Genomic DNA, 16,891 nt, shown 5'->3' with positions numbered 1-16,891 from the left:
GTCGAAATTTCCGGAGCCCTTCACTACGGCGTCTCTCATAGCCTTAGTCGCTTTGGGACGTTAAACCCCACAAAACCAAACCAAAATTTCTTCAGCCCGGCTGTGATGTGCTTTGTCGTCTTCTCACTAGATGGCGCTACTCTTTATACGCGCTACGTACGTGCCCCTGAGGAACGCTGCGGCATGGCCAACTAAAAGTGTCGTGTATACTCTATTTATACCGTACTCCCAACAAAAAGTGTCTAGTAAAGCACAGGGGAGTTATGTACAGTAAAGAAAGGCGATATTTTGCGACATATTAAGAAGAAAGCATTTCTCGGCTATGTCGACGATTTCGCGTCCGCAAAATGTGTCGACAGCAGTTGCAGGGAACTATAAGGAGATATCGTCTAAAAAGTGGTTTTAATCGAAGGGGGGTGATGTGAGGATGCCGGGAAAAAAAATTTGGTTCCGATCGAATCGTTAGTATATTAATTAGAACCAAAAAGAGAGACCAAAAGTGGGCGTGGTTGGGCCGGAGTGGCGCAAAATTTGAATAGCCGAAAGTGCCGTACCACGTGATAACCACACGTGACCTACCACATGTTGTACCACGTGACCGGACGTGTGGGCGGAGCAAACGCGCGGCGCGAAATTTGAAAGTTTGAAACGAAGCGTAGTGGGAATTAGACGATTTGCACAAATTCTCTCATTTAGATAATCAAGTGATCGATGAGGAATTGATACTTGTTTGATTTGTGGTCCATAAGGAAACTATAAGCAATTGATAAGTGATCGATAAGCAATTGATAAGGGATAATAAGCGATGACATGGTTAACAACGGGTTACCGCAATGATCTCGAACTTTTTTTTCTTTATTTCTTCCGCACACGGTAAGATCTTCTCTGTGGCAAAGATTACTCTCACGATATTTAGCGCTGCGGCGGGCGAGAAATTTTTCGTCGGCCATAGCTCTAGCAGGTACTGCGGACGCAGCCGCCTCCTCTTAGCTCAAACTTAGAGAATTCCGATCGGCGATTAGGAGCAACTTGCTGAGCGAAATTAAAGAGCTGTTTCATTGGGCGATTTCCACTCAGGACAGCTGCCTAGACACCTTAGACACATTGGTGTCCAACAGAAAGAGGGTAACTGGAGGGCTACCTGCCTAGACGACGGCCGAAAGGTCTTGGCTCTCGGCGGCGGCTTCGGCCAGTCAGACGAGTCGTAGTCGAGTCTCCGGGTCGGAGCTCACTAGTAAGGCTTCCCATTGGTCTTTCTACTCTATTTGTCGTCCCCTCGGGGTGCACGAGAACACTCGCGTAGTATCTGGTCCAAGGTGGCCCTAAGTTCCCAGTTTGCACATTTTTCTGAAAATTGGACTGGGTACGTAAGACTCCAGAGGGCCGGGTTTGGCAATGTGTAAGTTCGTAACCGGCACCAGCTGATGGCTTGGTATCTGGTTAAGAATCTATCCAATGGAGGAAGTCTAGCTCTTTGCAAACTATAGTGCTGTGTAATTTCTCTTTATCTCGTCATGCGATCCCTGTCTGTGAAGACTACCTCGCTCGGGTCCGCCCGGAAGGAAAAGCTTCGGGCGAACTCGTGGGCCGTCCCATTACCAGGCGGGGATGCATGTGGTGGTGTCCAGACTAGCGTAATTTTTCGGTTCTTTACATGCTGGTTTAGAATTGTATTCGTCACAGAGGAGACCCGACCCGTGCTGAATTTTAGTAGGGCAACTTTGGAATGCCTACACAAGCCAGTGCTATGGCAGCTTCCTCTGCAGTATCAGGGTTACCCTACAATATAGAGACACTTTTGGAGTTGCTTATTATTGACGACTGCGAGGGTCATCGTGTTCTTACCGTACTCAGCGGCGTTCAAGTAGACCACGTCCTCGTCTTTGTAGGAGCGGAAGCGTTTCTCAAGGGCTTCTGCCCGTATGGTCTGGCGCACTGAGTGATGAATAGGATGTTGTGAGGATCGTGGGAGATTGCAGGTTGTATTTTACACAAACACAAAAGTACAAACAATAAACGAGGCGGCTTTTATCGGAAAGGAAACCAATTTCAGTATGAGCGTGAAAAAAGGAAAGGAACGAGAGAGCAACGCAACAACACACGGGGGAACAGAACAAAATGCTTACGAAAAATACAGGAAAAAGAAAGTCAAAGAGGAAAGTCACACTACTTGTCTCTTATTCGAGCAACGAGCGGGGAGGACTGGCTGGGTGTCGGGCAGTCAGGGAGTCTCTGGGCGTTCCAATGTCGATGCAACGCTACCGCAGCGTCAGCGTCTGTGGGCTCCCAGCACGGTTCCCAGGTCTGGTATCCCGGAAAGGCCACGTAGGCACCAGAGGCGGCCTGTGTGGAGCAGCTGACGGATGGACGGAGAAGAGTGGCGCCTGGGCCTGGTGGTTGAGGCTCTCGACGATGGATGTCCAGGTCTGGTGGCCCGGACGTCTGCGGCTGAGGCCCAAGCCCGGAACTCGGGGAGCCAGCAGAACTCGTCCACGTCCGTCGCCCACCGCGCTCTTCTCTTCTCTGCCCCGTAATCCTCTTCTACCTGCGTTCTTCCCAGCGTTCCCCTCCGCACGCGCTCCTCGTGCTTTTTCTTCTCCTCACAAACGACGCTGGGTGGCGCTATCTCCTTACAGATGTATATTGCTGGGTAGTGGTGGTACTGCTATATTAGACACTTTCTCCGAGCATGTCGACTTTGGCGGTTGTTCTGTTGTCTCGACTCAGATGGAGTTTGTCTAGAATGGCCCTGCCGGGTGTGGACCCGGCTAAGCGTTCGATTGGAAACGTTATTACTGCTTCCGTGATTTCTTCCAGGATATTGTGCATGCCTAGCTCTAGGACGCGGCGAGTAGATATGCGGGTGGGTAACCCTAGAGCTTGCTTAGTGCGCCGCCTGATAATTCCATCTATCTTTTCCTTTTATATCACTTGAAGATCGAGGAAGGGGGCAGCATACGATATACAGCTAATTATGAAGGCCTGTACTAGCCGCAGGATATTATACTCTTTCGTGCCGTGCCTCTTGTTGGCTATCCGCTGTATGACGCGCATCAATTGTTGTTAGTTAGGGATGGGTCTGTGGTGCAGAGGATTCGGAGAGCGCTGCGAGTCGCCGATTGGAATTTGCTTTTAGGCCGCGTGAAGTTCTCGCGTGGCGACAACTCTGGCTGCCACCATATATGAGGTCTGTTAGAAAAGTATCCGACCTTTGGCCGTTGAAAAAAAACTTGCATAACTGCAGCGTTGCAAACCTAGTCATCTTTAAAGTAGTCTACTTGGGACTCCACACACTTCTCCCAGCGGTGCTGCCATTGTGGGAAGTATTCCGAAAAGGCCCTTTTCGGAATGGAGTTTAGCTCAGCTGTCGTTGCAGCCATAATGTTCTTCCTTGTCTGAAATAGCGCTCCTTTCAATGGCCTTTTGATTTTGGGAACCAGCCAGAAATCGCAGGGGCCATATCAGGACAGTAAGGAGTCTGTTGAACTACAGGAGTATGGTTTTTCACCAAAAAATCTGATTCGAATGCGAGGAATGTGCAGGAGCATTGGCGCGATGGGTGCGCCAATTTCCTGTTGACCTCAGCTCCGGGTTCTTGCGCCGCACAGGATCACGTAGGCAACGGAGGACATCCCTGTAGTACTCTTTGGTCATTGTTTGACCCTGTAGAGTGCGTACTCGTGGTCTGCCACACAGAGGGTGTCAAAGAAAGCAGTCAGCATCACTTTCACATTGCTGCGCAATTGGCGGGCCTTCTTAAGTCTTGGTGACGTGGAATGCTTCCACTCTGACGACTGGGATCTGGTTTCCGGGTCGTACCTGTACACCCAAGACTCGTCACTAGTGATTATGATGTTGATGAAGTCGGGGTCACTGTTTGCGGAATCCAGCATGTCCTGTGAGACTTAACACGAAGCTGCTTTTGCTCCACCGTGAGCAGCTTCGGCACGAATTTCGCCGCAACTCTCTCCATGGCCAAATCTTCGGTGATAATGGAATGTGCGGAGAAATTGCTCATGTCCACCCCTTCCTCAATTTCTCGGATAGTCACGCGACAGTCCCGCATCACCATAGCGTTCAGTTCGGCAATGACCTGGTCATTTTGGCATGTTGATGGCCGATTGGAGCGTGGCTCGTTCTCCACCGATGTGCGGCCATCTTTAAAACAATTGTAACACTGCTTAAACTGTGTGCTGCTCATAGCATCTTCACCGAAAGCCGTCTGAATATTTCGAATGGTTTCCACTCGGCTGTCGCCAAGTTTATGGCAAAATTTGTTGCAGTAGCGCTGCTCCTTTCACTCCGCCATTTTCCTTGCAATAAAAAACCGACGAGAGCACTGCACACTGCCTCACTCAAACGCTGCTTCCCAGCGACTGACGCTATCGGCAGGCGGGAAAAAATTCATGCAAGCGCATGAAGGTTCAAGGTCGCCTGATGCAAGCGCGCTTGTCTCATATCCATCAGGTGTTCGCAAAAAAAAAAAATAAAGTCGGATACTTTTCTAACAGACCTCGTATTCCTTTCAAGGCGAAAGACTTACTAGCCCCATGGGTCCCACCCAGATGGAGTCGCAACGACCATCTAGCCTGAAGCGCCATTTGCTCGCACGGCATAACTGGCGGACCTCCATGTGGCGCCTGTTTTCCCGGCTACATTCATACCAAACTTTTGACGCAACCATTTGTCGTACGCGTTCCGGGTGGTGTGTGCGATTTCTCGTTGCATATAGCTTACATATGCTAGTGAAGCTGGAGACTAGCTTGCGACGGGGGTTCGAACAGGCGGGATATGTACTACCTGCAATTGTATGCTTTCTTCTTAAGGCGCGGTAGAGAGTGCACCGAATGTGAGACAGTTGCTGCGACATTTCCTTGCCTCAGAACACTTTTCTTATCAAAACTGTGATGCAATCGTGCGTCGTACAGCGTTCCAGGTGGTGTCGTACGAGTTCCCGTTGCACGTAGCACACATCTGGTAGTCAGTTTGAGGCTAGCTCGCGAGAGATATTCGAACCGAGTGTCCGAGTATTTCACTCAGATTTTTGCAGATTCAGCTATTGTTGAATCAGCGTTCGGAGGCGCGTCTTCGTTTCATTTCTCAGTGCGCAACCTGCGTCGAGGTCGAACGCTCACGATGGCACACACATGCTTTCGCCTTCACAGCACGTAAGAAGTTCGAAGTGCCCCCTGAATTTTATAGCGAAAGCAATACTACGCCAGGTCTAACCGCTCGTCGCGGTGGTCCGTGCTCCTCGAGGAGCCGCCGCCGCCGCTCTTGATGATGATGATGATAACTTTTATTTCCATCGATGTAGGCGGCCCCCTACTCCCCGTCCCTGGCACGCAGGCCTAAGGGACGGGGGCTGGGACCTCCGCGACTAAAGACTGGCGAAGATACAATGTCTCTTCGCGGCTTCAGCCGCCAGGCGGACAGCTCGTTTCTGGTCGGCGGGGACCTCGCTTCGCAGAAGGGCCTCCCAGGCTGCTCTGATTTTAATATTGTCCTCAGCGCCCGGGGATCCGGGGCATTGCCAAATTATATGTGATCGGGGGTTCCCCTCGCTCCGCAGGTCTTACATTTCCGTTGCTATGGCGACGCGTGACGTCAGCTTGCTCTCCGCCGCCGCGCGCTCTCCATAGCCTCGCCGACAGTCTCCCTCTTTCTCCCTCTCTGATGCGCAGTAGCGATTGCGCATCGCCATCTGCGTGGTTTGTGGTGTATACAGAATTGGCAGTGGCTTAGCTCTGCTATGCCAGGATATATACGTAGCGTGAGATGAGGGCGAGGTGTCCACATCTCGATGGACACCTGAACAAGAGGGAAGGCGCATAACTGCCCTCTTGGAACGGTGGACACCTCAACCATGCTTTAAGCTAAGTGGCGGTAGTGACAGGTGTGCGCTGCATGCGTTGGTATTGAAAACGTTGTGACAGAAACGCGGCGCTGACGCCATAGGCCGTCGACGTTCGTTGTGTTCATTGGCGTTGGCGTTGACCACATTTTACACTTCGATCATTTTAAGGAAAGGAAGTGCGCATAATGGCTCACTGGGTCAGTGGACGCCTGAATCGTGCTTATAGGTACGTGGGGTGATGAAAGATTGATTGATTGAAAACATATTTATTTGCTGGATATTCTTACAACATGTGGGTGGGACGCCTAGTCCGGTAGCCTGCTGGTTATTGCTGCTGCGCTGGCCCTCCCCACTAGCCAGTGCTGACTGTCAGGATCATCGCTGAGCAGAATAGCCTCCCACTGCTCCTTTGAGGGGTTTGGAATGGGGTCAACTAAGGGATTAAATTGGCATGCCCACACCATGTGGTAGAGGTTAGCTACCTCTCCACAGTGTGGGCACTGCGGAGAGTGTATGCAGGGTACCACTGGTGTAACTTAGCTGTCGTTGGGTATGTGTTGGTTTGTAGTCTCCTAAGAGTGTCCTCTTCTAACTTATTGAGGGATTTATGTGGTGTTGGGTACTCCTTTCTGGCTGTTCTGTATGGCGCGGGATTGTAAGCATACACTGCTAAACCTATTAGGTCGCGGCACCCTTCATGGTCATTGGGGGGAGACGACCGTTATAAAAGAGCTCAGAAGAGCTTGGGAATGCTTGTGAGCGGCTTCGTTTCCTCCTGGTAGTTCCAGGTGACCGGGAAACCAGATGAATGATGCTTGGCTGGGTGGATGCTTAGTCAGCAATGACAACCCTGACCTGTGAATGAATCCGTTATTGAAGTTGCGACAGGCGTTCTGGGAATCAGTGAGCACAACGGCGTTGGGGTTAGATGGTATACAGCTAATGCAATAGCTGCCTCCTCTGCGTGAGTGGGGTTAGATGTTTTCATCGAGGCGCAGTTCACAATCGATCCTGAAGGCGTCGAGACGACAACAGTCATGACACCATTCTTTGGTCCTGCTGCGTCCACGTAAAGGGTGTTAGGTTGCTTGTTCCATTTCTTCTGCAGGGCTTCCCCTCTTGCTTTTCTCCTCTCGATGTTATATGCGGGATGCATATTCCGCGGAATGAGGTGCACGTTGATGCGTCTTCTCACATCGCGTGGGAACTTTTCCTATTGGTCTGTTGTATACGGCAGACTAACATGAATCTTCTCGAGCAGTTCTCTGCCGGGTTTTGTGAGTTCGAGCCTATTGAGCTGTGAGAGCCATTGTGCTTCCCACATCTCTTTGAGGGTATTATGTACTCCTAGAGCCATGAACTTTACCGTTGGCGTGGAGTTCGGTAGCCCAGTGCCGTCTTGTAAGCTTTCCTGATGAGTGTCTCCAACTTTTCAATTTCCGACCTGGAGAGGTTAAGGAATGCCGTCCCGTACATTATCCGAGATATCACGATAGCTTGCACTAAGCGGGCAAGCTTTCATGCCATGGTGTTTATTTCGGATACGATGTATCATCCGGAGGATTTGCTCGGTGGATATTGTGAGCTTCTTCATAGTGGTGGTGTTCTGTCGCCCCTGCGGGATATACTGCCCTAGGATCTTGATCTCCGTAGGTTTCTGTACTGGGTGGTTCCCAATATACACCGACATGTTCTGCGCTAAGGGTGTCCTCGGGTTCTTCAGGATGAGCAACTCGGACTTTTCCGGCGCACACTGAAAGCCTCTCTGCCTGGCGTACCGGTCCACCGTGTCAGCTGCTGCTTGAAGACGCTCCTCGATCTCGGCGTCACTACCGGAGTTGCACCAGACAGTGATATCATCCCCATACAATGTGTGTTTGATGCCGGGGTTTTCGGAAAGAAGGCTTAGTAGATCCTTCATAGCCAAATTGAACAAGAGGGGTGACAGTACCGCCCCTTGCGGAGTTCCTCTCGGGCCTAGAGTGATAGGATCTGATTTTATTCCACCGAAGTTTATGGTGGTTTGCCTGGCTGATAAGTTTTTGATATAGTTGTAGGCTCTGGCGCCACAGTTGGTATGGGCAAGGCTTTGCAGGATATTTTTATGTAGAACGTTATCGAACGCTCCTTTCCAATCAAGTGCCAGGATGACCCTTGTCTGTGACCTGGGAGATGTCTCAAGGAGGTCTTTGTACAAGGGGGCGTCCTGTGTCGATAGGTGAGGGCGAAAGCCGAATTGAGTGTTAGGAGGTTGTTCTCTTCTAAGTATCTACTCAGTCTCGTGTTGATGACCCTCTCTATGAGCTTTCCCAGACACGAGGTCAGCGATATTGGTCTTAGATTATCCAGTTTAAGGGGTTTGTTTGGCTTCGGAATGAACCGAACCTCGGCTGTCTTCCAGGATATTGGTAATGTCCCTGTAGCCCAATACTGCTCGTTGAAGCATTCCAACAACGAGGTGATGGTGTCATCGCTGTGGTTAAATAAGAGTTTCGCTGTTATTTGATCTGGACCTGGAGCTGCATTTTTTCCCATGGCCGCGATTTCTGCCTTGATTTCTTCTTTCGTAAGTGGGATGTCCAGCTTGGGATTCGGCAGCCCAGAATACTCCGGCTGTTCCACGACTTGGTCCGTGCGCAGATACCTACCTGGTCTTGAGCTTTTCCATCAACTCTGTGTCCGTACCCGGGGTGGTGTGTACGATCTTCATGAGCCTGTCTTTAGTAGCCGACTTGCTGCTGCTGGGGTCGATTAGGACACGCAGGAGCTTCCAAGTCTTTGACACACGTAGCTTCCCCTGAATACCATCGCAGAGCGAATTCCGGTTCTGTCTGGTTAAAGATATGGCGTAGGATTCTGCCTTTTTGTTTATCTCCTCTATTTTTTTCATCAGTTTGCGGTTAAGCAATTGTCTTCGCCATCTCTTTTTCATTGAGTGCCTCGCTTCCCATAAATGTAGAAGGTGCGGATCGACCGCTGGGCAATCTTCTGTCGTGCAGATCTCTTTCGTAAAGGCTTTCAAAGTGTGCACCTCGTCCTTAACCCATTCCTCTAGGTCGGTAATAGGGTTTGCACTAGATGCCTGGGACTTTCTCCACCTGTCCCTGTTCGTAACCCTTGCGATACCTACTTTGCGATTGCACGCGTTCGTGCTTATCTCCAGAGAGGGTATGATGTGATCGCTTCCCAGGTGCTGTTCGGTATTTTTCCAAATGGCGCTTTGTATGTTCTTGGTGAACGTCAGGTCCGGACACGTATCTCTACTGATACTGTTCTCGAGCCTCGTAGGGTAGGTGGGATCGGTGAGGATCGATAACCCTTCTCGCGTCACTACTTCTTCCTGTTTTCTGCCTTATGGTGCCGCCGCCGGGCAGCTCCATGAAGGGTGTGGTGCGTTGAAGTCGCCCCAACCACGCAGGAGGCATGGCCCGCTAAGCTCAGAAATTTATGAGGGAACCCAATCTTGCGTGCTGCCTGTCTTTAGGAGGGCTGTAGACATTCAATACGTGCGTGCTTGCCGCTCCTTTTGGGAGAGGAATAATAGTAATATAGCAGTGTGCAATATCCGGCTCGAAAGGGTCGTGCAATATGGCAGTGTATAATTTATGCACTAACGTGGCAGTTAACTGGTCGTGCTGATAAGTCACATAGTCTTGGAGCTTAATAGGCATTAGGTGGGGTTCTTGAATTAGGGTAGCTGCCGGTGGGTCAGATTCCTGAGATAGAAGGAGATTACGAGCAGCCTGCTTTCTCCTGTATCCCCGGCAGTTCCACTCCCAGATCTTTACTTTAGGTTTGGCTGGCATGTTGAATCCGTATCGGATGGCTCGTCCACGTGCATTCTACGAGTGAATTTGGACTTATGTCTTTTGTACGCATGTTCCTTCCGAAGGGCAGAAATTGCCGTCTACGTGTATCGTCTGTTGTTTGCAATCTGCTCTCGAATTTCTTGGAATTGGGCGTTCACGTAAATTGGAAAGGCTTGAAGCTCTTCCTTGAAGGATCTCAGTTCTTGGATCATTTATTGGTAGACCTCGCCTAAGGCAGGCTGGGAGCTAGGTACTACCTGTTGTTTTTGGTTTTGAGGAGTCGGCTGAGTTACCGGCGTTATTGCAGTAGTAGTTGCTCGCTTAAGCTCTTGGTTTTGGATTGTTAAAGCGCTGACTTGTTTTTTCAGACTTTCGATCTCTTTTTTGAGTGCTGCCAACTCCGTGTTATTCTTAGGGAAGGGGGGAGGCCAGTCTGAAAAGCTCACCTTCGAATCTGAAAGCTGACCCGAGGACGTCTTCTTCAGCTCCCCGGTGGTCTTGGTGAGGTTCTCCTTCCCTTGTTCTTTGCCCGCCTCCACATGAATGGCGTTCTGGTTGGAGCCTGTTGCCCTGCGTCTTGAGCTCGAACGGCCGCGAGAGGCGGAACGAGAGTGGGAGACTGATGACGACGCTCCTCGCCGTCGCTGTGCAGGCTGCCTGTTCTGCCTCGGCCTGCTCCTACCTTCTTCATCTTCAAGTTTCGTTGTTGCTGCCGCGTTTGATGACGCGGTACTAGCGTTCCTGTTCAGCGGTCTCTGGAATTTCGCCTTGCAGTCTCTTGCATAAGTCTTGAAGTCTTGTGCGGGCCCTTGCACAGCGCACAAACGGGTGCGCACTCGTGCGTCTCATCTGTACTCGGCGTTCCACAGGTCTGGCAAGCAGCCCCCTTGGGTATTGGGCAGACGTCTGCTCGGTGACCTGGCGTTCCACAGTTGATGCAAGCCGCCCTCGTTTTCCGGTAGATGTAGCAGCGGCGCTCTGACCACCCGTAGTTCACCGTGATGGGAACCTTCTGCCCGGCGAAGACGATGACTGCTGACGTAGCGCTCTGACCACCCGTAGTTCACCGTGATGGGAACCTTCTGCCCGGCGAAGACGATGACTGCTGACGTAGTCTTGCCCAGTCGGCGCGCTCCCAGGATTGTATGGCTGGGTGAGGAGACGTCTTGAAAGATAGAGTCATCACTCACTTCAGGCTTGATATTATGTATTACACCCCTGCAAACATAAGCTGGCAAGGCAACGTAGGTGGTGACCGTTACAGGCTTGATATTATGTATTACACCCCTGCAAACATAAGCTGGCAAGGCAACTTAGGTGGTGACCGTTATACTCCTGCCGTCGAGGTGCAGACAATTAAGCTTGGCGAGGCGGAATGCGTGGTGAGAGAGAGATGTGAGCTGCAGGAATTGACAAGGTTGTGCCAGAAACGCGGCGCTGAAGCCATAGGCCATCGGCTTCATTGTGTTCATTGGCGTTGGCGTTGACCACGCTTTACACTCCGATCATTTTAAGGAAAGAAAGTGCGCATAATGACTCACTGGGTCAGTGGACGCCTGAATCGTGCTTATAGGTACGTGCAGGGAATATACGGCTCTGGGTACGTGGACTGATGAGAGAGAGAGAGAGAGAGAGAGAGAGAGATGTGAGCTGCAGGCATTACAAGGTTGTGCCAGAAACGCGGCGCTGAAGCCATAGGCCATCGGCGTTCATTGTGTTCATTAAGGTTGGCATTGTAACGTTTTACACTACGATCATTTTAAGGAAAAGAAGGTGAGCGCGCACGGCGAGGCATGCCAGCTGTGCTTAGTGACGTCACTTGCTCCTCGCGCATGCGCTGTATGGTCGTGCAAGAACAGGCGAAACGGCAAGACTTGACTTTGGGCAGTGTAACACACGCAACAATATATGGCTACGCGCAGATGCTGCTTTCGCAATCCTTCAGGTTTAAGCAGAGCTAAACCAAAGCCAATTTTTTTTTGCTCAGGCCGTGAGATGGCTGTGGAGTCAGGCCGCGCGAAAGTTTTGGTGTTGCGCTGTCTGGCTACCTCCACCTGTTTCTCCTCAGTTCTGTATTAGCCATCTACTTCTCCTTCGTTCTTAGACCGCGCCACTGTTTTGGTCGGGCTTGCTCTGTCGTCGGATTACACTGAAGATCGACTCATGGCGGTCTTCGTAAACGACGCTCGCCGTAAAAGGAAGAGAGAAATGGGTCGCATGGCGGTAAACACATTTATTAAGCACAAAGGGGGAAGAGAAAAGGGGCGGTGGCGTTGGGGTTAGTGATGGTTGTCTCCCTTTATGGGCGCACCCCTCAGTATTAGGGTGCCTCGATGTAGTTCGGCACTGCCATTGAGGCACCCTATTGTCCAAGACCCCGGTTCCCCACCTGCTGTCGCGATCCGGTGCGCCCGCTCGCTCAGCTGTTCTTGGCAGCTCGGGTCTGAGCCGGATGGCGAAGCCTCCAAGGAGGAGAAATAAGGGTGGGAGATGAGTGTTTGGTTCCTTGGCGCTTTTGAGATGGTGGGATAGGTGATGGGTTCAGGGTTGTCCCATCGGGGTATTGGGTTGGCAGAAAGAGTACAACTTTATTTTTACAAGGTAAAGAGAAAGGTGATTACCGCTCCTCGCCTAGCACGTCACGGACATACTGTACCAGGAGTGGCAATAGGAATTCGGTTCCCAGTGGTGGAGGGAGCCAGCTCTGCCGGTCCTCGGAGCATGTCTTGGTATAGCTAGATTTTAGGGCGCTTTGTTTGGTGTCTTGGACGTGCGGGCACTTTCAAATGACGCGCTTGTTGTTGGGATGTGCATGGCAGTGTGCGCAAGTAGGGATTCCGGGTCGACCACGTATGTTATGTTTATATTAGTCCTGCGTCATATGTGCCTGAACACTTTGTACTCAATCCATGGGTCAAACTGGCACTTTACCATTCGAATTAATGTAATGCAGATGCATCGTTGTAATCAACATTGTATACTCAATGTTAGCAGCAGGCAAGTGGAAAGTGTTTTCCGCAAATTTTTACCGTACAATTTTCGTAGTTCTTCGCGGATGGATATAAAACGGTGCCGTAAACTCAGAGCAGCCCCTCCCAGGTGGAAATTTTGCAAGTGGAACCATTTAAAGTGGGTTTATTAGACACGAACCACTTGAGCAAGTGGGGCATCGGGACCATTTGGAACCTCCAGGTTTAAAAAAAAAGTTGAAAATTTCAATTAGAACAATGGAATTGAATATATCAGATGGTTCCAACTGGGTTTTGAAATTGGTTCCAATTTTGCCTGTAATAAACTTACATATTGTAGCAAGCTGACGGCGACAATGAAGACATGCACTATGCCACGAGTCGACAGCGGACGAAAACGACTAAGAACTCTCGCTCGGTCTGCTCGGCGCTGCTCGCAGCTATCCCGGCTGCTGGTATGTCTGCCTGTAAATACCTGTAAATATGATCTTCCCCTCCACATATTTGGTGTGGGGTGCTGGGGAATCATCGGCACCCTGGTCCTGCAGCCTCAACGTCCTGCGTCAGCCGTGGTCGTCTGCAGTAAGTTCTTGGCCTGCGTCGTCCGGCACTGCCCCACCCTGTCAGTCTCTATCAGACCCGAACCGACCTCGGTGTTGCTCCGGCGCCCCACCCGAGCCTACCACAAGACCCGACGAACTGGAGCCGACGCTATGATCGACCCGACTACCGACCCGAGGCGCTGCTGGCTGGTGAATACACTGTATCCCTGCTCATGCCGTTCGGCGCGTCCAAGGGCCTAGGCCGTCGACTCCTGGCTACCAGCGGCTCGGAAGCTACGTGGTCCAGGACTCATGCGTTTATCTCTTGCATCGTGGCGGCCAGCACTACACCAGCTTGCCATCTCTGCTGTCGCGTCATATAAAGCACATCACAATTTTGTGCGTCTCTTCGTCAACGATCGGCACGATCGCATAAGCATGTGGCGCCGAGTAATGTGACGAAGACAAAGCTGTCGGTGGCGCGGGACGGAGCGCTCGCGCTGGGCCAGCGGCCATTAAATCTTTTCTCGTTAATCGTTCATCGCGCCCCATTCTTCGCCTGGCCGCCACGTAACAGTATTATTAAGGTGCAAAATGGAAACTAATATGTGAGGACTGCAGGGCTGCACTGAGTTTGGTATGAACATTTTCACAGGAGAACTGATGCTGTGCGAATTGCATATGCTGTCATGGAAATAAGACACACACACAAGAATACTTCGCACACAAGAAACGTATACTATAGTCAGACACTAATAATATTAACTTATGTATACACATCCACTGCTTTGGCTCCCATATACAGGGTGTTTCACGCAAGACTTAACGGAATTTTTAAAAATAGGCTTTTTTATTTAGAACAGTGCTTCTTTCGGCATAGCATTATCATCGGTGTAGAACATCAGAATACAGCCAAGAAGTGCTAACTAGCAAGCTAGTTACCATATATTGAATAGTTAACTTTTTAACTATTATTGTTTAGGTCCATAATTATTTAGAGGCGTGTATCCCACTGTAAGTAATGTCCATATCAGTTTTTTGAATTTCGAAAATGTGGCTGCCCTCGGCGCTGTGGCCGAATAAATTTTGGCTATTTCAACGAGTAGCGTACACTGGAGAGGTTGCTTTGCCCGCAAGCTTCTCGAAAGCGCATGTATTTTATCTCGATGCAGCCAAAATTTGCTGGACCACAGCGTTCAGAGTAACCGCATTTGAGAGTAAATGCTATGCAGGAAAAAGGACTGTTCCAATTTAAAAAGCCTATTTTTTTAAATTGTGCAAAATATTAGGTGAAACACCCTGTATATGAGACTCTCATACTGCGGCGAGTGGCGCTTGCCAATTAAGCGCAGTTATTTCATATAAATTCGACCGCAGTGATTGAGCAAATGATGAATACAGTATAATAGGTCAAGCTGCTGAGAGCTGTTATATTAAGAATCATATTAAAGTTGTGCCCCGTTTGTTCAATATGCAAAAGTTCACATGGGTCATGGTTCCACCTTATGCCCAGCTGTGGCCACTTGCAGTCTAGTGGTTCTACTTTGCAAACCACTTGCTTTCAAATGGCATCGCTTGAAAGCAAGTGGGGCCACTTCAGAAAACCACTCGCTTAAAAGGAACCACCTTAAAGAAAGTGGGACCACTTTTAAAATCTACTTGATTTCAAATAATGGCACTTGCAAGCAAATGGTGACACTTGAAAGCAAGTGGGATCATTTGTAAAACCATTTGTTTTGAAGTGGCACCACTTGTTTTCAAGTGGGACCATTTGGAATCCCATTTCATATTTTGACCTGGGCTGCGGAAGCGGAAGCTGTTTTTCTTCGCGTTCTACGCTGTTTTTAGTATTGCTAGATCAAGCGACATTTTTCAGTCAAAGTGCCATATTCAGTCACGATATTGTCACGGAACTAAGGAGAGACACCGTTCGCCAGCAGTGTTTCCAGAACCAGCTCTCAGGGAGCGTGAGCCAACCTTCACCTCTTTGTCTACTGATGCTACCTGGGGCCACCTGATGGTATTATTCCCCCTTCCGAAAAAAAGAAAAGTAAAACGGAAAACCATTATGACGCCACGAGCTAACTGAAGGGGGTAGGGGAACAACAATCGAAGGGGCAAAATGACAGGAGGAAAACGGCCCTGTGCGAAAAAAAACAAAAAAAAACAACTATGGAAGCACTGTCAGTTAGAACGGGAAAAAGGGCTTCATACGTAGTACGTGCGCTACTTCAGGCTGGGGTCGACAGCGCGCACTCTGCACAGAACGGTCGGGGAGAACTTCATAAGTCACATCCGTGATGCGACGCAACACACTGTAGGGGCCAAAGTAGCGGCATAGGAGTTTTTCCAACAAGCCTGGGCGACGGACAGGGGTCCACACCCACACTTGGTCGTCCGGTTGGTACTCGACGTTGCGGTGTCGCTAGCTGTAGCGGCGTGCATCTATGCCCTGTTGCCTCATGTTGTTCATGCGGGCGAGTTGGCGGGCTTCCTCCGCGTTTTGGACAAATTCTTCGGCGTGTGGCGTGAGCGCCCGGTCGTCAGCAGCGCATGGAAACATGGCATCCAGCATTGTGTGCACATCACGCCCATAAACAAGGCGAAATGGCGTAAAGTGAGTGGTTTCTTGTACGGCCGTATTGTACGCGAAAGTAACGTATGGAAGGATCTCGTCGCAAGTCTCATGCTGGACGTCTACGTACATTGCGAGCATGTCTGCTTTAGATTTGTTGAGTCGCTCGGTGAGCCCATTTGACTGCGGATGGTAGGCAGTAGTCTTGCGATGGCTTGTATGACTCAACTTGAATGCCTCGTGCATGAGCTGCGGTGTGAAAGCCGTTCCCCGATCGGTGATTACGTTGGACGGGGCACCGTGTCGCAAAACAATGCGATGCATGAAGGACTGCGCGATTTTAGACACCGCTTTGGTTTCGTAGTCTGTAGTCTGTGGGTGGGTTCGTAGTCTGTAGGTAGTCTGTGGCGACAATTACCCACTTATTGCCGGCCGACTATACAGGGAATGGGCCGAGAAGATCCATGCTGACTTGCTCAAAGGGCGTCCGAGGTGGTGCAACTGGTTGGAGTAAACCCGCTGGCTTGAGGGGAGGTGACATGCGGCGCTGGTACTCACGGCAACCTCGGACGTAGCGGCGGATGGTGGCAGCAAGTTTTGGCCAATAATAGGCCTTGCGTACTCGAGCGAGGGTGCGTGTAAACCCCAAGTGACCAGAGGTGGGCTCGTCGTGAGAGGCAAAAAGGATGTCGGCACGGAGGTCTGCCGGCATTACGAGGAGATAGGTGTGGTCAACGTGGCTCGAGTTTTTCTTGAACAGTATGCCATTTCGCATGCAAGAAGAGGAAAGGCTCCGGGAAAACTCCCGGGATATGGTACCAGTGCGGCCCTCCAAATGGTCAATGACGGGTCGTAAGCTGATATCAGCTCGCTGCCTCGCCATTACGTCGGAATCGCTAACCACTCCAAGGAAACGACTGTCGCCATCTGTGCTGTCATCAGTTAGCTCGATTGGTGTGCGGGAGAGCGTGTCGGCATCTTCGTGCTTGCGTCCAGATTTATAGGCAATGGTGTAGTCAAATTCCTGGAGGCGGAGGCTCCACCTTGCTAAGCGGCCTGATGGGTCCCGTAGATTGGCCAGCCAGCACGAGAAATGGTGATCTGTGACGACTTTGAAATGGCGGCCGTAGAGGTAGGGT

The 16,891-nt window shown here is 50.5% G+C and overlaps 2 protein-coding genes across 3 annotated transcripts in view; one reads left to right on the top strand and one right to left on the bottom strand.

Moving 5' to 3' along the window:
- Positions 1-2,540, bottom strand: part of LOC149341878 (uncharacterized) — a 41,922-nt gene extending 39,382 nt beyond the window's left edge. The window contains exon 1 of the mRNA XM_089544150.1: positions 2,171-2,540. The gene's annotated coding sequence lies outside the window, so the exon portion shown is untranslated. The remainder of the gene's footprint in view (positions 1-2,170) is intronic.
- LOC149341877 (uncharacterized) overlaps positions 1-16,891 on the top strand; it is a 41,383-nt gene that overhangs the window by 3,371 nt on the left and 21,121 nt on the right. The window lies entirely within an intron of this gene.

Source organism: Amblyomma mixtum, chromosome 5 (assembly GCF_055824585.1).
Source record: "Amblyomma mixtum isolate Tamu chromosome 5, ASM5582458v1, whole genome shotgun sequence".
Classification (NCBI taxonomy): domain Eukaryota; kingdom Metazoa; phylum Arthropoda; class Arachnida; order Ixodida; family Ixodidae; genus Amblyomma; species Amblyomma mixtum.
Note: the sequence above shows the minus strand (reverse complement) of the source record. Positions and strands in the feature narration are given on the sequence as shown.